We start from the raw sequence: 22,107 nt of genomic DNA on the forward strand, positions 1-22,107 counted from the left end.
AAATGAAATGTACTATTTGCCCATAAGGTTGTATAGCCTTCCCTGTCACAGCCAGTTGACCCTGAGAGAGAGAGGTGGAGTAGACTAACTTCCAACCATGCACAAAGCTAATTAACACTTCTACCGGATCAGAGGAGAAATAGGAAGACGTGTGTGTGTGTGTGTGTGTGTGTGTGTGTGTGTGTGTGTGGCATGAATAGCAGACTGGTATCCAGGCTATCAGCTAGGTGTTGACCAGAATACAGTTGGAACATCTGTTCCTACTGAACCATTCAATGGCTTTGATGGGCCTCTACTTCACAAGGTGTTGATGTACTGGCCTGTCTATTTCCAGATGCTGATGATGAAAGGTGTTGTAGCGTTTGACTCTGTTCCTTCACACTTTCTGTTGATATTAATTACTCTCTCCAGTCTGACCTCCAGCTTGTGAAACTAAGCACTCTAATCAACACACACAGCATTAGTAAATACAGACACAAACAAACACACACGTATGTACGCACGCACACACGTATGCACGCATACATGCAAGCACATAGGTACTGTATGCATGCACCCAGGTACAATTGTACACACACCTACCACTGTATATGTCAGTATATCAATAATAGAGTGCTGTTCTCCCTCCCTCAATCCTTTAATCACTGCCTAAATCCAAGATCCACAGACTGACTCCTGACTCCACAGTCCTGAGTACATCTCAACAGTCTGCAGTGGGTTCCTCCTCTCCCTCAACAATCATTTGACAGGATAGGATAGGTCAGAGAATCTACCAGAGTTTCCTTACACCACAGTAGATCATTGATATACACTTACCCCCGCATACTCTGAGCTTGCTGGTTCTATAATAGTTAACATGGCAATGTGGTTAGTCCTTCCTAGTACGGCCAGATAGTGACTCTGGTGTAGAGGCTATAGGACAAGTAATACGGCCAGATAGTGACTCTGGTGTAGAGGCTATAGGACAGGCAGTACGGTCAGATAGTGACTCTGGTGTAGAGGCTATAGGACAGGCAGTACGGCCAGATAGTGACTCTGGTGTAGAGGCTATAGGACTGGCAGTATGGCCAGATAGTGACTCTGGTGTAGAGGCTATAGGACAGGCAGTACGGTCAGATAGTGACTCTGGTGTAGAGGGTATAGGACAGGCAGTATGGCCAGATAGTGACTCTGGTGTAGAGGGTATAGGACAGGCAGTATGGCCAGATAGTGACTCTGGTGTAGAGACTATAGGACAGGCTGTATGGCCAGATAGTGACTCTGGTGTAGAGGCTATATGACAGGCAATATGGCCAGATAGTGACTCTGGTGTAGAGGGTATAGGACAGGCAGTGTTGCCAGATAGTGACTCTGGTGTAGAGGGTATAGGACAGGCAGTATGGCCAGATAGTGACTCTGGTGTAGATGGTATAGGACAGGCAGTATGGCCAGATAGTGACTCTGGTGTAGAGGGTATAGGACAGGCAGTATGGCCAGATAGTGACTCTGGTGTAGAGGGTATAGGACAGGCAGTATGGCCAGATAGTGACTCTGGTGTAGAGGGTATAGGACAGGCAGTACGGCCAGATAGTGACTCTGGTGTAGAGGCTATAGGACAGGCAGTACGGCCAGACAGTGACTCTGGTGTAGAGGCTATAGGACAGGCAGTACGGCCAGATAGTGACTCTGGTGTAGAGGCTATAGGACAGGCAGTATGGCCAGATAGTGACTCTGGTGTAGAGGCTATAGGACAGGCAGTACGGTCAGATAGTGACTCTGGTGTAGAGGGTATAGGACAGGCAGTATGGCCAGATAGTGACTCTGGTGTAGAGACTATAGGACAGGCAGTATGGCCAGATAGTGACTCTGGTGTAGAGGCTATATGACAGGCAATATGGCCAGATAGTGACTCTGGTGTAGAGGGTATAGGACAGGCAGTGTTGCCAGATAGTGACTCTGGTGTAGAGGGTATAGGACAGGCAGTACGGCCAGATAGTGACTCTGGTGTAGAGGGTATAGGACAGGCAGTATGGCCAGATAGTGACTCTGGTGTAGATGGTATAGGACAGGCAGTATGGCCAGATAGTGACTCTGGTGTAGAGGGTATAGGACAGGCAGTACGGCCAGATAGTGACTCTGGTGTAGAGGGTATAGGACAGGCAGTATGGCCAGATAGTGACTCTGGTGTAGAGGCTATATGACAGGCAGTATGGCCAGATAATGACTCTGGTGTAGAGGGTATAGGACAGGCAGTACGGCCAGATAGTGACTCTGGTGTAGAGGCTATAGGACAGGCAGTACGGCTAGACAGTGACTCTGGTGTAGAGGGTATTGGACAGGCAGTATGGCCAGATAGTGACTCTGGTGTAGAGGGTAGAGGACAGGCAGTATGGCCAGATAGTGACTCTGGTGTAGAGGCTATAGGACAGGCAGTATGGCCAGATAGTGACTCTGGTGTAGAGGCTATAGGATAGGCAGTATGGCCAGATAGTGACTCTGGTGTAGAGGGTATAGGACAGGCAGTATGGCCAGATAGTGACTCTGGTGTAGAGGGTAGAGGACAGGCAGTATGGCCAGATAGTGACTCTGGTGTAGAGGCTATAGGACAGGCAGTATGGCCAGATAGTGACTCTGGTGTAGAGGCTATAGGATAGGCAGTACGGCTAGACAGTGACTCTGGTGTAGAGGGTATTGGACAGGCAGTATGGCCAGATAGTGACTCTGGTGTAGAGGGTAGAGGACAGGCAGTATGGCCAGATAGTGACTCTGGTGTAGAGGCTATAGGACAGGCAGTATGGCCAGATAGTGACTCTGGTGTAGAGGCTATAGGATAGGCAGTATGGCCAGATAGTGACTCTGGTGTAGAGGGTATAGGACAGGCAGTATGGCCAGATAGTGACTCTGGTGTAGAGGGTAGAGGACAGGCAGTATGGCCAGATAGTGACTCTGGTGTAGAGGCTATAGGACAGGCAGTATGGCCAGATAGTGACTCTGGTGTAGAGGCTATAGGATAGGCAGTATGGCCAGATAGTGACTCTGGTGTAGAGGGTATAGGACAGGCAGTATGGCTAGATAGTGACTCTGGTGTAGATGGTATAGGACCTGCAATATGTGTTATTGATCTGTGTACTCTGCTGCAGTATGAGTTATTGTTCACTGTGATGATGCTTTGATACCTTTGGCTCCCCTCCGCACAACAGAGTTATCTAAAAGTGTGTGTGTGTGTGTGTGTGTGTAAAAGAGAGGAACTCCACTTTGTTCCCTCCCCTGGCCCAACAGTGTGTCATGTCACATACACCAGGTTGTTAGTGTCACAGTAGGATCCAGTGTTTGTATGTGTATGAATGAAAGTGTGCAAAATGTAACACCCCCACTTTAGTGAAGACAAGCCTTGTGCCTGCTCAACTCTAAGGTTTTTCTCTTTGGCCCTATTGAAATACTATAAAAGTGCATCCCACGCTTCCCTGACTTCTTGGAATTGGGGAAAGCTACAGTATGTTAGGAACCCTTGATTTAACCAGACCATTGTTGTATTGTCATTGCTGTTATCATCATCTTGACCCAGGGCCGGACTGGCCATTTCGGGCAAATGCCAGATGGGCTGGTCCACTTTTTGCCCAGGGGGCCTGTCTAACTAGTAATTTTTGGGGGTTGCAAAATTATAATAATTTGGCTAATAGTGGGGGCTTTAAGGGAAAATATGGGCCAGTGTGTTAGAAATACCAGGGCCGATTACTGGTCCTAGTCCGCCCCTGCCTTGACCTTAGTCATTGTTGATGTTGTTGTTGCTGACTGAGGTCAACTCAGTCAATTTAGGAGATTAAAATTAATTTAATTAATTATAAAATCTTAATCCGATGATAAAGGCCATCACTTCATACCCTAAATTAAACATCAATTAACTTAGCAGAAAAATATTCTGTTAATACTCTCTCTAGCTTATTGTTTTCATATGTTCATTGTTACTAAAGTGTTGCCAGAATTAGAACCAATCAAATCAACACTCTGAGTCAGTAACCATTGAAAAGCATAATGGTTGGGATTATCATGGTTGTCAATCATTGACTTAGTTTTAGGAAACCCCGTTTTCACTGTTTCCTCCCTCCACACCACTGAGCTTCCCACTGGATTAGATTTGATGGGGACTGATGGTGTATAACTCATTTCAAGTTCCATTCAGAGGTTTCATCCCCACTATGTTGCAGGGTTGCTGTGATCAGCATATAATTAAATAGAACACCAGCCTCTCTGTATATCTCTATGGTGTGGGCTATCGTTTTATTTCAAATGTATATGAGTCTGTGTACTGTGCTTAGTGACGGAGACTCAATGAATCGCGGCAGAATAGCTGCTTCATGAAAACTCAGAATAATGTTAGAATTAACAATACTACAATAGCTTGCTAACTAGCTAGCTTGTTTGAAAGCATGCAACATTGTGTGTGCAGCACTAAGCAGGTACAGTAGGTTGGTTAGCAGCATTGTTTCAGTGACTGGCTCAGCGAGCAGTGCGCATTGTCAAACTTAAGAAATACTGCATGTTGAAGCACACAAATCCTTAGCTAGATGTAAAATGGGGAGACTAAGACTTCCTCACCCTAAAAAAAGCAAAATTATCGACAGATTTATTGTTTTAGCTTAGATGAATTCAGACTGTTATGAGTCAGAAATGGGGTTTAGCAGACGATGCCACCTAGGTAATATTTTCTAATGTTAGACAGTACATTGTAGCCAAACTAATTTGTATCTATCCCATTACCTTTGCAAGATAGGAGACAGATCAGTGCAGGCAAAATCTACGTAGTCTCTGATGTACAACAAAGGCCTCAGAGGGTCTCTAGGGAGATGTAATCTATCCATTGTCAATATAAGGGTGCCTGGGATCTGGTCCATTGATGGCTTCGATGAGTCAGTTGGTGTGACTGTGACAATGCCCTGAGGCGATGTGATGGGGGTCTGAGGTGCCCATCAGATCAGCAGGAAATGACAGCAATCTTTGATTTGTAAAAGCATGCAGTTGGATATGTCCTTGTCGCAGATATTTTTATGAGTCAGATAGCAAGGCTTATGCCGGGAGAAGGAGAAGGAGACAAGGAGAAGGAAAAGGAGAAGGAGAAGAATGAGAAGAAGACCATGAGGAGGAGAAGGAGAAGGAGAAGAAGAAGGGGAGGAGGAGAAGGAGAAGGAGACCAGGAGGAGGAGGAGGAGAAGGAGATGGAGGAGAATGAGAAGGAGAAGAAGACCAGGAGGAGGAGAAGGAGACCAGGAGGAGGAGAAGAAGAAGGAGAAGAAGGAGACCAGGAGGAGGAGAAGGAGAAGGAGAAGAAGGAGACCAGGAGGAGGAGGAGAAGGAGAAGGAGAAGGAGAAGGAGAAGAAGGAGACCAGGAGGAGGAGGAGAAGGAGAAGGAGAAGGAGAAGGAGAAGGAGAAGGAGAAGAATGAGAAGAAGACCATGAGGAGGAGAAGGAGAAGGAGACCAGGAGGAGGAGGAGAAGGAGATGGAGGAGAATGAGAAGGAGAAGAAGACCAGGAGGAGGAGAAGGAGACCAGGAGGAGGAGAAGGAGAAGGAGAAGAAGGAGACCGGGAGGAGGAGAAGGAGAAGGAGAAGAAGGAGACCAGGAGGAGGAGAAGGAGACCAGGAGGAGGAGAAGGAGAAGGAGAAGAAGGAGACCAGGAGGAGGAGAAGGAGAAGAAGGAGACCAGGAGGAGGAGAAGGAGAAGGAGACCAGGAGAAGGAGACCAGGAGGAGGAGGAGGAGAAGGAGAAGAAGGAGACCAGGAGGAGGAGAAGGAGAAGGAGACCAGGAGAAGGAGAAAGAGACCAGGAGGAGGAGGAGGAGAAGGAGAAGAAGGAGACCAGGAGGAGGAGAAGGAGAAAGAGACCAGGAGAAGGAGACCAGGAGGAGGAGGAGAAGAAGGAGACCAGGAGGAGGAGAAGGAGAAAGAGACCAGGAGAAGGAGACCAGGAGGAGGAGGAGAAGGAGAAGAAGGAGACCAGGAGGAGGTCCAGCTGCAGAATTCTGCTATCCTCCATTATCATGGCTGAAAGATACCCAATTATTTACTCCCATAAGCGTGTGGGGTGTGTGTCTGTTTGGGTGGTGTGTGTGTTTACGAAAGAGTGAGAGAGAACCTCATCTTCTCTTTATGTAGCTGGAGAAGGTTTAGAGAGAGAGCGAGAGAGAGAGAACGCAACTCTGCACTTCCAGTGACTCAGCTATTTCCCAGATGAAATGTGTGAATGATCCTCTTCTCCCTCCTCAGAATATCCCCATTAGTTTCACTACTTAATTGTTTTTATCAGGGATGTCACAAATTGTGGCCCTAGATCTCATCTTTATAATGTGACACATGATTACATTTAGACATAAAATTAATTACGTTGAAATTGCCTTGCAGGTAACTACGTTGACTAACAGTAAGTGTAATTGACGACACAAAAGCTACACAGTCTCCTAAGCAATATGAATTTCACTGTAATGCCAATGTCCTCTAATAGAGCATTAAATGATTTTTCAGATCCTTACTTCACTCACAATTCTCTTTAGCTGATGCTTACTGCTTAATCCATTAACATCCTTCATCTGTTTACTGCTGGAGAGACGTCAGAAGCATGTTGGTAAAAGCAGGGAGACAGAAGGACAGAAATAGACCCAACCTGGGATGGTTGTTATGCTGCGGTAAGGCTGGGGGAGCAGAGGAGAGGAGAGGAGAGGAGAGGAGAGGAGAGGAGAGGAGAGGAGAGGAGAGGAGAGGAGAGGAGAGGAGAGGAGAGGAGAGGAGAGGAGAGGAGAGGAGAGGAGAGGAGAGGGAATGGCCTGGGCTGCACACTCTTCAGCCCTGCTCTGGGTGCTGTGATGGTTAGAGAAAACAGAGAGAGCGCTTTCAAGGTTTTATTCGTCACATGCACAAGTACAGAGAAATGCTTAAGTTGCAAGCCCTTCCCAACAATGCAGTATTCAATATAAAAATAGTATAACAATTTGGGGTCACTTAGAAATGTCCTTGTTTTTGTTTTTTTGTCCATTAAAATAACATCAAATTGATCAGAAATACAGTGTAGACATTGTTAATGTTGTAAATGACTATTGTAGCTGGAAACGGCAGATTATTTATGGAATATTTACATAGGCGAACAGAGGCCCATTATCAGCAACCATCACTCCTGTGTTCCAATGGCACGTTGTGTTAGCTAATCCAAGTTTATCATTGTAAAAGGCTAATTGATCTTTAGAAAACACTTTTGCAATGGTGTTAGCACAGCCGAAAACTGTTGTTCTGATTAAAGATGCAATAAAACTGTCCTTCTTTAGACTAGTTGAGTATCTGGAGAATCAGCATTTGTGGGTTCGATCACAGGCTCAAAATGGCTAGAAACAAAGTGATCAAAATGGCTAGAAACAAATAACTTTCTTAAGAAACTCGTCAGTCTATTCTTGTTCTGAGAAATTAAGGCCATTCCATGCGAGAAATTGCCAAGAAACTGAAGATCTCGTACAACGCTGTGTACTACTCTCTTCACAGAACAACGCAAACTGGCTCTAACCAGAATGGGTGGAAGGCCCCGGTGTACAACTGAGCAAGAGGACAAGTACATTAGAGTGTCTAGTTTGAGAAACAGACGCCTCACAAGTCCTCAACTGGCAGCTTCATTAAATAGTACCCGCAAAACACCAGTCTCAACGTTAACAGTGAAGAGGCGACTCCGGGATGCTGGCCTTCTAGGCAGAGTTCCTCTGTCCAGTGTCTCTGTTCTTTTGTCCATCTTAATATTTCCTTTTTGTTGGACAGTCTGAGATATGGCTTTTTCTTTGCAACTCTGCCTAGAAGGCCAGCATCCCGGAGTCGCCTCTTCACTGTTGATGTTGAGACTGGTGTTTTGCGGGTACTATTTAATGAAGATGCCAGTTGAGGACTTGTGAGTCGTCTTTTTCTCAAACTAGACACTCTAATATACTTGTAGTATTTCTTATTCCTCCAGTTTGTTTGTCATACCCTTTTGATATTGAATTGAGAGCAGGATGAATGGAGAGAGAGAGGAGATGGATGGCGAGAGAGAGAGGAGGATGGATGGAGTGAGAGAGAGGAGGATGGGCGGAGAGAGAGAGAGAGGAGGATGGGAGGAGAGCGAGAGAGAGAGAGGAGGATGGAGAGAGAGAGAGGAGGATGAATGGAGAGAGAGGAGGATGGATGAGAGAGAGGAGGATGGATGAGAGAGAGGATGGATGGAGAGAGAGAGCAGGATAGATGGAGTGAGAGAGGAGGATGGATGGAGAGAGAGAGAGGAGGATGGATGGAGAGAGAGAGCAGGATAGATGGAGAGAGCCGGGGTGTGTCTGCACAGTCAGGACAGACTGACTCCAAAACAGTTTGTACTTATTCGTTCTTGTAAATTCCACAAGTGTTGGTCATAGTTTGAGTCAGGTTGGCGGAGCCAGGAAGGAACAACGTTACTGTGTGTATGTGTGTGTGTATGTGTGTGTGTACGTGCATGTGTTATATGAAGAGGTCACAGCAGTGCAGGAGGGGCAGGAGATGGGCTGAGATATAGGAAAGAGATAAGGAGTTGTCAGAACTAGTTACAGGTAAATGAGAACTGCTTCATCAGCAAACCCACCCAGTCAAATATGGGTTAACTACATGGTTAGAACAAGGGTTAACAAGGTATAACAAGGTTATACAGGTAAATATACATTTTAAAGGGGTTCTGGCAGAGAGATCTTGAGACTGCCCAGTGGACAAAACGTGTTGCAATGACGTCTTTATGACAGTTTTTTCCTGCTATGTACATCTTATATTGTTGTTGTTTTATTACACTCTTGAAAGTCTATTTTAATGAGTTGCACAACATCTAAAAACACTGTCAGTAACATTATTTTCAAACCTGCGGGTAGGACAGGTGGAAGAATAAAACAATGGTGCTTTAGGACCTAAATATAATGACACAAGGCGGGACCCAGATGCAGACACAGGAGGCAGATGGTTTGAGCTCTGATATTTATTATACTCCAAGGGGTAGGCAAAAGGCAGATCAGGGACAGGCAAGAGTTCATAGCCAGGGCAGAGTCCAAAACGCTACAGGGTGGCAGGCAGGCAGAGTGGTCAGGCAGGCGGGCTCAGAGTCAGGACAAGCAAGGGTCAGAACCAGGAGGATGAGAAAAACAGAGACTGGGAAAAACCATGGGCTAAGAGAAAAACGCTGGTTGACTTGGCAAACAAGACAAACTGGCACAGACAGACAGAAAACACAGGTATAAATACACAGGGGATAATGGGGAAGATGGGTGACACTTGGAGGGGGGTGGAGACAAGCACAAGGACAGGTGAAACAGATCAGGGTGTGACACTAAAATCATATCTAAAATTCAAAATCAACTGATTCCATATCAGATTAGGTCCCTGAGTAATAGTGACCCCTGTCTCCAGCAACAGCTCTCTCTCTGTCTGTCTGTCTGTCTGTCTGTGTGTGTGTGTGTGTCACAGTCAACAAATAGACAGACCCGGGTTACGTCCCAAATTGCACCATATTCCCTATAGTTAATTATTTTTTTTCTGCTCAATCCACTTAAATCAAATATACTGATCAAAAATGTTAATGCAAAATCCAACAATTTCAAAGATTTTACTGAGTTTGTCACGTGTGCCCCCTCTCCGACCTCTAGGTCACCAGGCTGCTCGTTATGGCGCACACCTGTCACCATCGTTACGCACATCTGTGCATAATGACGCTCACCTGGACTCCATCACCTCCTTGATTACCTGCCCTTTATGTCACTCCCTTTGGTTTCTTCCCCAGTCGTCATTGTTTCTGTTCCTGGGTCATGTCTGTCCGTTGTTTGTGTTATGTGTTTGTTTCATTTATTTATTAAAACACTCACTCCCTGAACTTGCTTCCCAACTCTCAGCGTACATCGTTACAGAGTTACAGTTTATACGGAAATCAGTCAATTTAAATTAATTAGGCCCTAATCTATGGATTTCACATGACTGGGAATACAGATATGCATCTGTTGGTCACAGATACCTTTAAAAAAGGTAGGGGCGTGGATCAGAAAACCAGTTTATCTGGTGTGACCACCATTTGCCTCATGCAGCGTGACACATCTCCTTTATATAGAGATGATTAGGCTGTTGTATGGCTGTGTGAAGTTGTTGGATATTAGCGGGAACTGGAACACGCTGTCGTACACGTCGATCCAGAGCATCGCAAACTTGCTCAATGTCTGGTGAGTATGCAGGCCATGGAAGAAATGTGACAATTTCAGCTTCCAGGAATTGTGTACAGATCCTTGCGACATGGGGTTGTGCATCATCATGCTGAATCATGAGGTGATGAATGGCACGACATTGGGCCTCAGGATCTCGTCACGGTATCTCTGTGCATTCAAATTGCCATTTAGAAAATGCAATTGTGTTCATTGTCCATAGCTTATGCCTGCCCATACCATGACCTCACCTCCACCATGGGGCACTCTGTTCACAATGTTGACATCAGCAAACCGCTCACCCTCATTACGCTATACATGTGGACTGCGGTTGTGAGGCCGGTTGGACGTACTGCCAAATTCTCTAAAATGACCTGAGGCGACTTATGGTAGAGAAATGAACATTAAATTCTCTGGCAACAGCTCTGGTGGACATTCCTGCAGTCGCATGTCAATTGCACGCTCCCTCAAAACTTGAGACATCTGTGCTCTTTTATTGTCCACAGCACAAGGTGCACCTGTGTAATGAGCATGCTGTTTAATCAGCTTCTTGATATGCCACACCTGTCAGGTGCACCTTGTGTGCACAACATTTCAGAGAAATAAGCTATTTGTGCATATGTATCATGACACAAGATGCAGACCCAGATGCAGACCCAGATGCAGACACAGGAGGCAGATGATTGGAGTCTTACAATATTTATTAATTCAATAGGGTAAGGCAAGAGAATGGTCGTGGACAAGCAAAAGGGTCAAAACCAGTTCAGAGTCCAAAAGGTACCGAAGGGCAGGCAGAATCAAGGTCAGGGCAGGCAGGATGATCAGGCAGGTGGGAAAGTAGTCCAGAGTCAGGCAGGGGTCAAAACTGGGAGGACTATAAAAAAGAGAATAGCAAAAGGAGAACGGGAAAAACACGCTGGTTGACTTGACTAACATACAAGACGAACTGGCACAGAGAGACAGGAAACACAGGGATAAATGCACTGGGGAAAATAAGCAACACCTGGAGGGAGTGGAGACAATCACAAGGACAGGTGAAACAGATCAGGGCGTGACAGTATGGAACATTTCTTGGATCTTTTTTTTCAGCTCATGAAACATGGGACCAACACTTTACATGTTGCGTTTATGTTTTTGTTCATTGTAGATTACATTGCAAACAATTGGCATTGACTTTGACAGACATTCTGCAAAACTATTCGTAAGACAACATGTGTTTCACCTCCACCCACTTCTCCTTCCCATAGTTAAGAGCCATCCACACCAAGGATTATAACGATAACGATAACAAAAAAAAATCGAATTCAAGTGAACAGGCACGTTCACAGTACAACGATAACTACACACAGAGAACAATAATGAGATCTGTGGTTCGGATCACTTTCAGGGCAATTTTTTACCCTGTCCCTCCGACAATAAAACAAGAACAACCAATAAAAAACATGTTCTATTGAAGAGTTCTTGGATCTAGGTGGGCTAGTCTGCTCGGAGAGGAGAGAAGGCAGAGAGCAAGGTAAACTTGCCTTAATAACTGGGCATGTGTGAGCATATTGATGGCCACATTATATAGGACGACTTGGGAAAAGGATGATCCACAACATCAGCAAACCCATCCAGTCAAATATTGGTTAACTACATGGTTAGAACAATGGTTAACAAGGTATAACAAGGTTATACAGGTAAATATACATTTTAAAGGGGTTCTGGCAGAGAGATCTTGAGACTGCCCAGTGGACAAAACGTGTTGCAATGACGTCTTTATGACAGTTTTTGCCTGCTATGTACATCTAAAAAAAGTTATATTGTTGTTCAATTACACTCTTGTCAGTGTAAGGGCTGTCGTGAGAGAGAGACCAAGGTGCAGCGGAGTTAGTGTTCATCTTGACATTTAATTCAAAAAACAAAGAGAACACTATACAAAAAACAGGAAAACCGACAGGCAAACAGTACTGACAGGAAACACACTGAACTGAAACAATTACCCACAAAACCCAAAGGAAAAGAATGCTCCTTATGTGCGGATAGGACAGGTGAGAGAATAAAACAATGGTGAGCACTCGGCCTTTAGTGCGTCTCCCCAGTCCGGTGAGACCGATTCCTGCTCCTCGCACTCTCCCTCCAGTGCGCATTCCCAGTCCAGAGCTGAGGGTGACAGTTCCCCGTCCAGAGCTGCCGGCGACAGTTCTCCGTCCAGCGACAGTTCCCCCGTCCAGAGCTTCCGGCGACAGTTCCCCGTCCAGAGCTTCCGGCGACAGTTCCCCGTCCAGAGCTTCCGGCGACAGTTCCCCGTCCAGAGCTTCCGGCGACAATTCCCCGTCCAGAGCTTCCGGCGACAGTTCCCCGTCCAGAGTGTCCGGCGACAGTTTACAGTCCGGAACCTGCTGAAACGGCCTACAGTCCGGAACCTGCTGAGACGGCCTACAGTCCGGAACCTGCTGAGGCGGCCGGAACCTACGGTGGTGGTCTGCAACCCAGAGCCTTCAGCGGTGGTCTGCAACCTGTCACGTCCTGACCAGTAAAAGGGGTTATTGGTCATTATAGTATGGGCGTGGCAGGGGGTGTTTGTTTTGTGTGTTTTGGTGTTTTTGAGTTTTTTTCTATGTTTTCTATATCTATGGTTAAATTCTATTTTTCTATTTCTATGTTGGTTTTTGGGCATGACCTCCAATTAGAGGCAGCTGGTTGTAGTTGTCTCTAATTGGAGGCCATATTTAGTTGATGTTGTTTCACTTGTGTTTTGTGGGTGGTTATTTTCTGTATAGCCTGGGAGCCTTATGGAACTGGTTTTCGTTGTTTGTTTATTTTGTTTAAGTGTTTTCATCGAATAAATTAAGTATGAGCACTTTACCCGCTGCGCCTTGGTCCAATCCTTACGACGCCTATGACAAGCTGAAATAAATTATTCTCTCTACTATTATTCTGACGTTTCACATTCTTAAAATGAAGTGGTGATCCTAACTGACATAAAACAGGGAATTTTTACTAGGATTAAATATCAGGAATTGTGAAAAACTGGCTTTAAATGTATGGCTAAGGTGCATGTAAAATTCTGACTACTGTATCTAAGACACAGGACAGCTAAGACCCCAGTTATCTAAGACCCCAGATTATCTAAGACCCCAGTTATCTAAGACCCCAGATTATCTAAGACCCCAGTTATCAAATAGGCAATTTATCTAAGACGCCAGGTATCTAAGACGCCAGGTATCTAAGACGCCAGGTATCTAAGACGCCAGGTATCTAAGACGCAGGACAGCTAATTAACATTTTGATGAATGTACCATATCAACATTAAAGATACCGACAAAGTATTGAAATGTTTCTCTTATGTGAAATGTATTTCTCTCTCTCTCTCTCTCTCTCTCTCCCTCTCTCTCTCTCTCTCTCGCTCACACACACACACACACACACTTCTAAGTGGGTGGCCAACTGTGCTTCTCTTTAATTGCTCTCTGCCATTGAAAAGGTTGAATGGTTAATGGGGTTTTTGTATTAGCGGCAGTCATAGAAAGAGTTTAGCTGTGTGTGTGTGTGTGTGTGTGTGTGTGTGTGTGTGTGTGTGTGTGTGTGTGTGTGTGTGTGTGTGTGTGTGTGTGTGTGTGTGTGTGTGTGTGTGTGTGTGTGTGTGTGTGTGTGTATGTGTGTCAGCTTTGATGAATAGCTTGGGCGTCAGCGATCCCAGACCTTGATGGAACAGAATAGATGAGATGAATCAGAAGTCCAAGCATTGTCCCAGAAGACCAGAGCACCCAGAACACAGAGTTCTACTGTGCACCAGACAGTTTAACACTACACTTCCTAGAAGCCCTTCAGGATTCTACTACTGTATTACTGTAGGACAGAGAGGTAGATGGAACTTGTGGAAGCCTGATGCATTGCCTGCCATGTAGAGGGCATGAACTATTAGCTTTTGAGACATATCAGGGAAGAGATCATATGGTATCTGTCTGAAACTGGGAGTGAAAGATGTTTACAAAAAGAGACAGATGGTTTAAGATTGCCTTGCCCTGCATTATCTCGTCCTCCTTATCTTCCTCTCTCACTCTCCCTCCCTCCATCTGCCAGGAGTTCATGGACATTTCTGGGTCGTCTCTAATGGGAAGTGTTTAGGGTTAGGGTCAAGTGTTTGGCAGAGCAGATGCATAGTGTACTGCACAGCCTAGGCCAGCTGCTCACACAGAAAATAACAGTACAGAACAGCACAGTACAGCACAGAACCGTACAGAACAGCACAGTACAGCACAGAACCGTACAGAACAGCACAGTACAGTACAGAACAGCACAGTACAGCACAGAACCGTACAGAACAGCACAGTACAGCACAGCACAATACAGCACAGAACAGTACAGCACAGAACAGTACAGCACAGAACAGTACAGCACAGCACAGAACAACAGTACAGCACAGCACAGAACAGAACAGTACAGCACAGCACAGAACAGTGCAGAACAGAACAGTACAGAACGGTACAGTACAGAACAGTGCAGAACAGAACAGAACAGTGCAGAACAGAACAGTACAGCACAGAACAGCACAGCACAGCACAATACAGCACAGAACAGTACAGCACAGAACAGAACAGTACAGCACAGCACAGCACAGCACAAAACAGCACAGCACAGAACAGCACATAACAGCACAGTACAGAACAGCACAGTACAGAACAGTACAGTACAGCACAGTACAGCACAGTACAGCACAGTACAGCACAGCACAGAACAGAACAGTACAGTACAGTACAGCACAGTACAGCACAGCACAGCACAGAACAGTACAGCACAGCACAGCACAGAACCGTACAGAACAGCACAGTACAGCACAGCACAATACAGCACAGAACAGTACAGCACAGAAAAGTACAGCACAGAACAGTACAGCACAGCACAGAACAACAGTACAGCACAGCACAGAACAGAACAGTACAGCACAGCACAGAACAGTGCAGAACAGAACAGTACAGAACGGTACAGTACAGAACAGTGCAGAACAGAACAGAACAGTGCAGAACAGAACAGTACAGAACGGTACAGTACAGAACAGAACAGTGCAGAACAGAACAGAACAGTGCAGAACAGAACAGTACAGCACAGAACAGCACAGCACAGCACAATACAGCACAGAACAGTACAGCACAGAACAGTGCAGAACAGAACAGTACAGAACGGTACAGTACAGAACAGAACAGTGCAGAACAGAACAGAACAGTGCAGAACAGAACAGTACAGCACAGAACAGCACAGCACAGCACAATACAGCACAGAACAGTACAGCACAGAACAGAACAGTACAGCACAGCACAGCACAAAACAGCACAGCACAGAACAGCACATAACAGCACAGTACAGAACAGCACAGTACAGAACAGTACAGTACAGCACAGTACAGCACAGTACAGCACAGCACAGAACAGAACAGTACAGTACAGTACAGCACAGTACAGCACAGCACAGCACAGAACAGTACAGCACAGCACACTACAGTACAGCACAGCACAGTACAGCATAGCACAGCACAGCACAGCACAAAACAGCACAGAACAGCACATAGCAGCACAGTACAGAACAGCACAGTACAGAACAGCACAGAACAGCACAGCGCAGTACACACAGTGCGGAACAGAAAGAACAGTACAGAACAGCACAGTACAGCACAGCACAGCAGAGTACAGTACAGCCCAGAACAGAACAGCACAGTACAGCACAGCACAGAAAGAACAGTACAGCACAGAAAGAACAGTACATCACAGAACAGTACAGCACAGTGCAGAACAGTACAGAACAGTAGAGAACAGCACAGTACAGTACAGAACAGCACAGTACAGTACAGCACAGTACAGAACAGCACAGTACAGTACAGAACAGCACAGCACAGCACAGTACAGTACAGCACAGCACAGTACAGAACAGCACAGCACAGTACAGAACAGCACAGTACAGTACAGAACAGCACAATACAGCACAGCGCAGTACAGCACAGCACAGTACAGCACAGTGCAGAACAGAAAGAACAGTACAGAACAGCACAGAACAGCACAGCACAGCACAGAACAGTACAGAACAGCACAGTACAGTACAGAACAGTACAGAACAGCACAGTACAGTACAGAACAGCATAGAACAGAACATCACAGTGCAGAACAGAACAACACAGTGCAGCACAGAACAGCACAGAACAGCACAGCACAGCACAGAACAGTACAGAACAGCACAGTACAGTACAGAACAGCATAGAACAGAACATCACAGTGCAGAACAGAACAGAACAGAACAACACAGTGCAGCACAGAACAGCACAGTACAGCACAGTGAAGAACAGTACAGCACAGTACAGCATAGTACAGCACAGAACAGCACAGTACAAAACAGTACAGCACAGCACGGTACAGCACAGTGAGATGAGATCCTAATAATCTTCTCTAAAAGATTTGGTCTCCCTTGATATTTGTATTTATTTTTTATAATTAGCTAATCAGCGTTGAGCTGAGCTCAACTGTGGGTTGTCCTGGTGTAGCAAAACGCCCCCTAAGGGAGGCCAGTTTGGATTTGGCTTCAGACCAATCAAATCAATTTCTAAGCAAAATGTCATTTCTAGAAAAACGTGTCTGTTTCTGGGCAGCTTGTGTTGATGTCCTTCAGTAGCTAGCTTGCTAAATCTGGCTAAATCGGCCCTTTCCTAAGCCATGGATGGAGATGGGGATTTGGACTTGTGGTTCTGACTTAACTCTCTGTACAGGCCAATGATAATGACTGTGATTCTGATCAACCATAAATGAATATGTTGTGCCGCTGAACTGAGATGATTGAAGTTCAATATGTAGCCTACATGTAGCCTAGTAGGCTCATGTTAACAAGCTAGCTAGCTTAGCTGGTTCACTGTTGCCCATGCGAGAAAGTTAGGCTAGCAATCATTTTAGCTAGGTAGCCTATGACAACAAAAACTAAAGTGTACTGTATGATAGAGACATAGACTGTTTAGCCAACATGAAAGAAAGGAGGATGACATTGGTGATCAACTAGTCTACAAGCAGGGTGAGTGAACATTTTTTATTTTACTTGCACACACACACACACACACACACACACACACACACACACACACACACACACACACACACACACACACACACACACACACACACACACACACACACACACACACACACAAATCAGTACCATGGACAGCCACATGATATTTAGCAACATTGATGGGACTAAATTGTTTTTGGTATCTTTAACTAGGTTTTCAGTGTATTATTAAACTGAGCATATATAGACTTGTTGATTTGATGATGTTTAAATGTTTAAGTTGAAATCAAGTAAATCAAATCTAATACAACAGGTGCAGACCTTATGTACAAGCCCTTAATCAACAATATCGTTTTAAGAAAATAAGAGTTAAGAAAATATTTACTAAATAAACTAAGGTAGAGAAAGTGACAATAAATAACAATAAACGATGCTATATACTGGCTGTACCAGTACCGAGTCAATGTGCAGGGGTACAGGTTAGTCGAGGTAATTTAAACAATATGTACAGTGCCATTCAAAAGTTTGGACATACCTACTCATTCCACGGTTTTTCTTAATTTCTTCTTTACTTTTTCTTTCTTTATTTTACGCACCTCCTAATATCAATTTCCTATTGAACATACTTCTTTCCGTATGGAATATTACAGTTTGATTACATTTTAGGGTATCTGAGGGGTCAATAGAAATGTATTTTGACTTGTTTTAGCAAAGTTTAGTGGAAGATTTTTGGATTCCTTCCTCTGCATGTTGAACGAGTGGATTACTCAAATCGATGGTGCCAACTAAACAGACTTTTTGGGATATAAAGAAGTATTTTACCTAACAAAACGACACTACATGTTATAGCTGGGACCCTTTGGATGACAAATCAGAGGAAGATTTTCAAAAAGTAAGTGAATATTTAATCGCTATTTGTGAATTTATGAAACCTGTGCCGGTGGAACAATATTTTGATGTGGGGTGCCATCCTCAAAAAATCGCATGGCATGGTTTTTCTGTAATGGCTATTATAAATTGGACAGTGCAGTTAGATTAACAAGAATTTAAGCTTTGAACCAATATAAGACACTTGTATGTACTTGCATGTTTTTTATTTTATTTTACCTTTATTTAACTAGGCAAGTCAGTTAAAACCTCTCTGGGATTTGTGGGACGCTAGCGTCCCACCTCGATAACAGCCAGTGAAATTGCAGGGCGCCAAATTCAAACAACAGAAATCTCATAATTAAAATTCCTCAAACATACAAGTATTATACACCATTTTAAAGATAAACTTCTTGTTAATCCAACCACAGTGTCCGATTTCAAAAAGGCTTTACGGCGAAAGCACACCATGCAATTATCTGAGGACAGCACCCCATCAAACAAACACAGACAATCATATTTCATCCCACCAGACGCGACACAAAACTCAGAAATAATTATATAATTCATGCCTTACCTTTGAAGATATTCTTTAGTTAGCAATCCAATATGTCCCAAAAACATCACAAATGGTCCTTCTGTTCGATTAATTCCGTCGTTATATCTCCAAAATGTCCATTTATTTGGCGTGTTTGATCCAGAAAAACACTGGTTCCAACTCGCGCAACATGACTACAAAATATCTCATAAGTTACCTGTAAACTTTGTCCAAACATTTCAAACAACTTTCCTAATACAACTTTAGGTATTTTTTTTACGGAAATAATCGATCAAATTTAAGACTGGATAAACTGCGTTCAATACCGGAGGAAAACAAAGTGGAGCGTGCTTTCAGGTCACGCGCCTCAACCACAACAGTACACTTCACTCAACCCTCGTTATGAACAGGGCTACTTGTTCATTACACAAAGGAAAAACATCAACCAATTTCTAAAGACTGTTGACATCCAGTGGAAGCGATAGGAACTGCAAGCAAGTGCCTTATAAATCTAGATACACATAGAAAACTTAAGTATTAAGAGAGTGACCTCAAAATGTATTTTTCCTGGTTGGTTTGTCCTCGGGGTTTCGCCTGCCAAATACGTTCTGTTATACTCACAGACATCATTCAAACAGTTGTAGAAACTTCAGAGTGTTTGCTATCCAAATCTACTAATAATATGCAAATCCTAGCTTCTGGGCCTGAGTAGCAGGCAGTTTACTCTGGGCATGCTTTTCATCCGGACGTGAAAATACAACCCCCTATCCCAGAGGGGAACAAATTCTTATTTTAAATGACTGCCTAGTTCAGGGGCAGAACAACAGTTTTGTACCTTGTCAGCTCAGGGATTCGAACTTGCAACCTTTCGGTTACTAGTCCAACGCCCTAACCACTAGGCTACCCTACCACCCCCAGTGTTCAGAGAAGGATAGACCGATTTCATCTAGTCACCCCATTATTTTAGCCATCACTCAAACCATTTAGCTAAAATGGTTGTCTTAAGTGAAAGTAATGACAGATAATTGCCCAAAGTGACAATAATGATCCATGGTTGGCTAAAGTGACAACCTTGTGACTGATCAGTGAGATGACATCAGATAGGAAGAATCCTAATGGTTCCCTGTCCATCCCACAGAGGGATGGGGTAGAAAAGAGACTGTGGGTTTGTGCCCATATGAGACATTGTTGCCAGTGATGTCTGGTGAGGACCTGCCTTACAACAGGCCTACAAGCCCTCAGTCCAGCCTCTCTCAGCCTATCGCAGACAGTCTGAGCACTGATGGAGGGATTGTGCGTTCCTGGTGTAACTCGGGCAGTTGTTGTTGCCATCCTGTACCTGTCCCGCAGGTGTGATGTTCGGATGTAGCCATCATGTGCAGGTGTTGTTACACATGGTCTGCCACTGCGAGGACGATCAGCTGTCTGTCTCCCTGTAGTGCTGTCTTAGGCGTCTCACAGTATGGACATTGCAATTTATTGCCCTGGCCACATCTGCAGTCCTCATGCCTCCTTGCAGCATGCCTAAGGCACCTTCCCGCAGATGAGCAGGGGCATCTAACCCTGGGCATCTTTCTTTTGGTGTTTTTTCAGAGTCAGTAGAAAGGCCTCTTTAGTGTCCTACATTTTCATAACGGTGACCTTAATTGCCTACTGTCTGTAAGCTTTTAGTGTCTTAACAACCGTTCCATAGGTGCATGTTCATTGATTGCTTATGGTTCATTGAACAAGCATGGGAAAGTGTTTAAACCCTTTACAATGAAGATCTGTGAAGTTATTTGGATTTTTACAAATTATCTTTGAAAGACAGGGTCCTGAAAAAGGGACGTTTCTTTTTTTGCTAAGTTTATGAGGTAATCAGTCAATTTAAAGAAATGAATTTGTCCCTAATCTATGGATTTCACATGACTGGGCAGGGGTGCAGCCATGGGTGGGCCTGGGCATAGGGCATAGGCCCACCCACTTGGGAGCCAGGCCAACCCACTGGGAAGCCAGGCCCAGCCAATCAAAATGAGTTTTCCCCCACAAAAGGGCTTTATTTCAGACAGAAATACTAAAAAAATTATAATTTTAGAGTGGCCTTGTCCCAAGCACAAGGTGCACCTGTGTAATGATCGTGCTGATTAATAAGCTTCTTGATATGTCACACCTGTCAGGTGGATGGATTATCTTGACAAAGGATAACATGCAAACTAACAGGGATGTAAACAAATTTGTGCACAACATTTCAGAGAAATAAGCTTTTTGCGCGTATGGAACATTTCTGGGACCAGTACTTTACATGTTGCATTTATATTTTTGTTCAGTATACATACTGTCACGTCCTGACCAGTATAGGGGTTATTTGTGATTGTAGTTTGGTCAGGACGTGGCAGAGGGTATTTGTTTTATGTGGTTCGGGGTGGTGGTTTGTTTAGAAGGGTGTTTGATTTATTATTTCCGGGTTTTGGGTTATGTTCTATGTTTTAGTATTTCTATGTTCTTTCTAGTTTAGCATTTTCTATGTTAGGTATTGGGTGTTGGACTCTCAATTGGAGGCAGGTGTTTGTAGTTGCCTTTGATTGAGAGTCCTATAATTAGGGATGTGTTTTGTTTGTTAATTGTGGGTAGTTGTTTTTGCATTGTGTTGGTGGAGCATGCAAAACTGTTTCCTGTCATCGGTTATTTGTTTTTTGGTGTTCACATTTAATAAATTATAATGTTGAGCACGCTGCGCCTTGGTCCTCTCTTCACGAAGACAGACGTTACACATACGCTGTAAGGTGGGATGCAAGGTGAAAAATCAGGGAAGAAGTTTTGGGTTAAAGAACTGAACATTGAGCAAATGTCAATCTTAGGTAATTTACGTTACTCAGTGACTTGTTAGCCCACTGAGCTAAAGCATAATCGTAAGGCCTAGGTGCTAACAGGAGTGGTAAAGGAGTGGTCACGTCAGTAAAAACAAAGTAATTTCAATTCCAAAATAAACTCACTCAATTGAGTAAAGGGTTCATTCTGGCCATTTATACGTTCATTGATTTTTCCATAACAGAAACAAACCAGGAAGGCAGCACAACACTAAGATAAATTGCAGATCTCATCAGTCCCCATTTGCCAGGAGGCTGTGCCCTGGTTCCTGTGTGCTGTGCTGTGCTCTGTACCCTACTCCCAGGGGGGCTGAAAGTAACAGAACGCTTGGCCCCGTTCACCAGCCCTTACAGCTGTCCCACTCCACCGCTACAGAAGCATTTAAAGGTCAACTCTGACAGAATACTCCTCATAGGCCAATAAATCCTCAAAGGGGATGTGTTACTACTGTAATACTGTAGGAACAGTATGTGTACTGTACCCTGGCTTTGAATGTCTTATCATTTCATAAGGTTTTACATATGTTGGTTTATAATGATAAACAAATACAATTTGTACAGATGCAGGATATAATTTGATTGAAGCTTCTAAAGTTTGTAATTTCCACTTTAAAATTTCCCTAACTAAAAATGTATCAACCCCTACA

Source organism: Salmo salar, chromosome ssa14, assembly GCF_905237065.1.
Source record: "Salmo salar chromosome ssa14, Ssal_v3.1, whole genome shotgun sequence".
Classification (NCBI taxonomy): domain Eukaryota; kingdom Metazoa; phylum Chordata; class Actinopteri; order Salmoniformes; family Salmonidae; genus Salmo; species Salmo salar.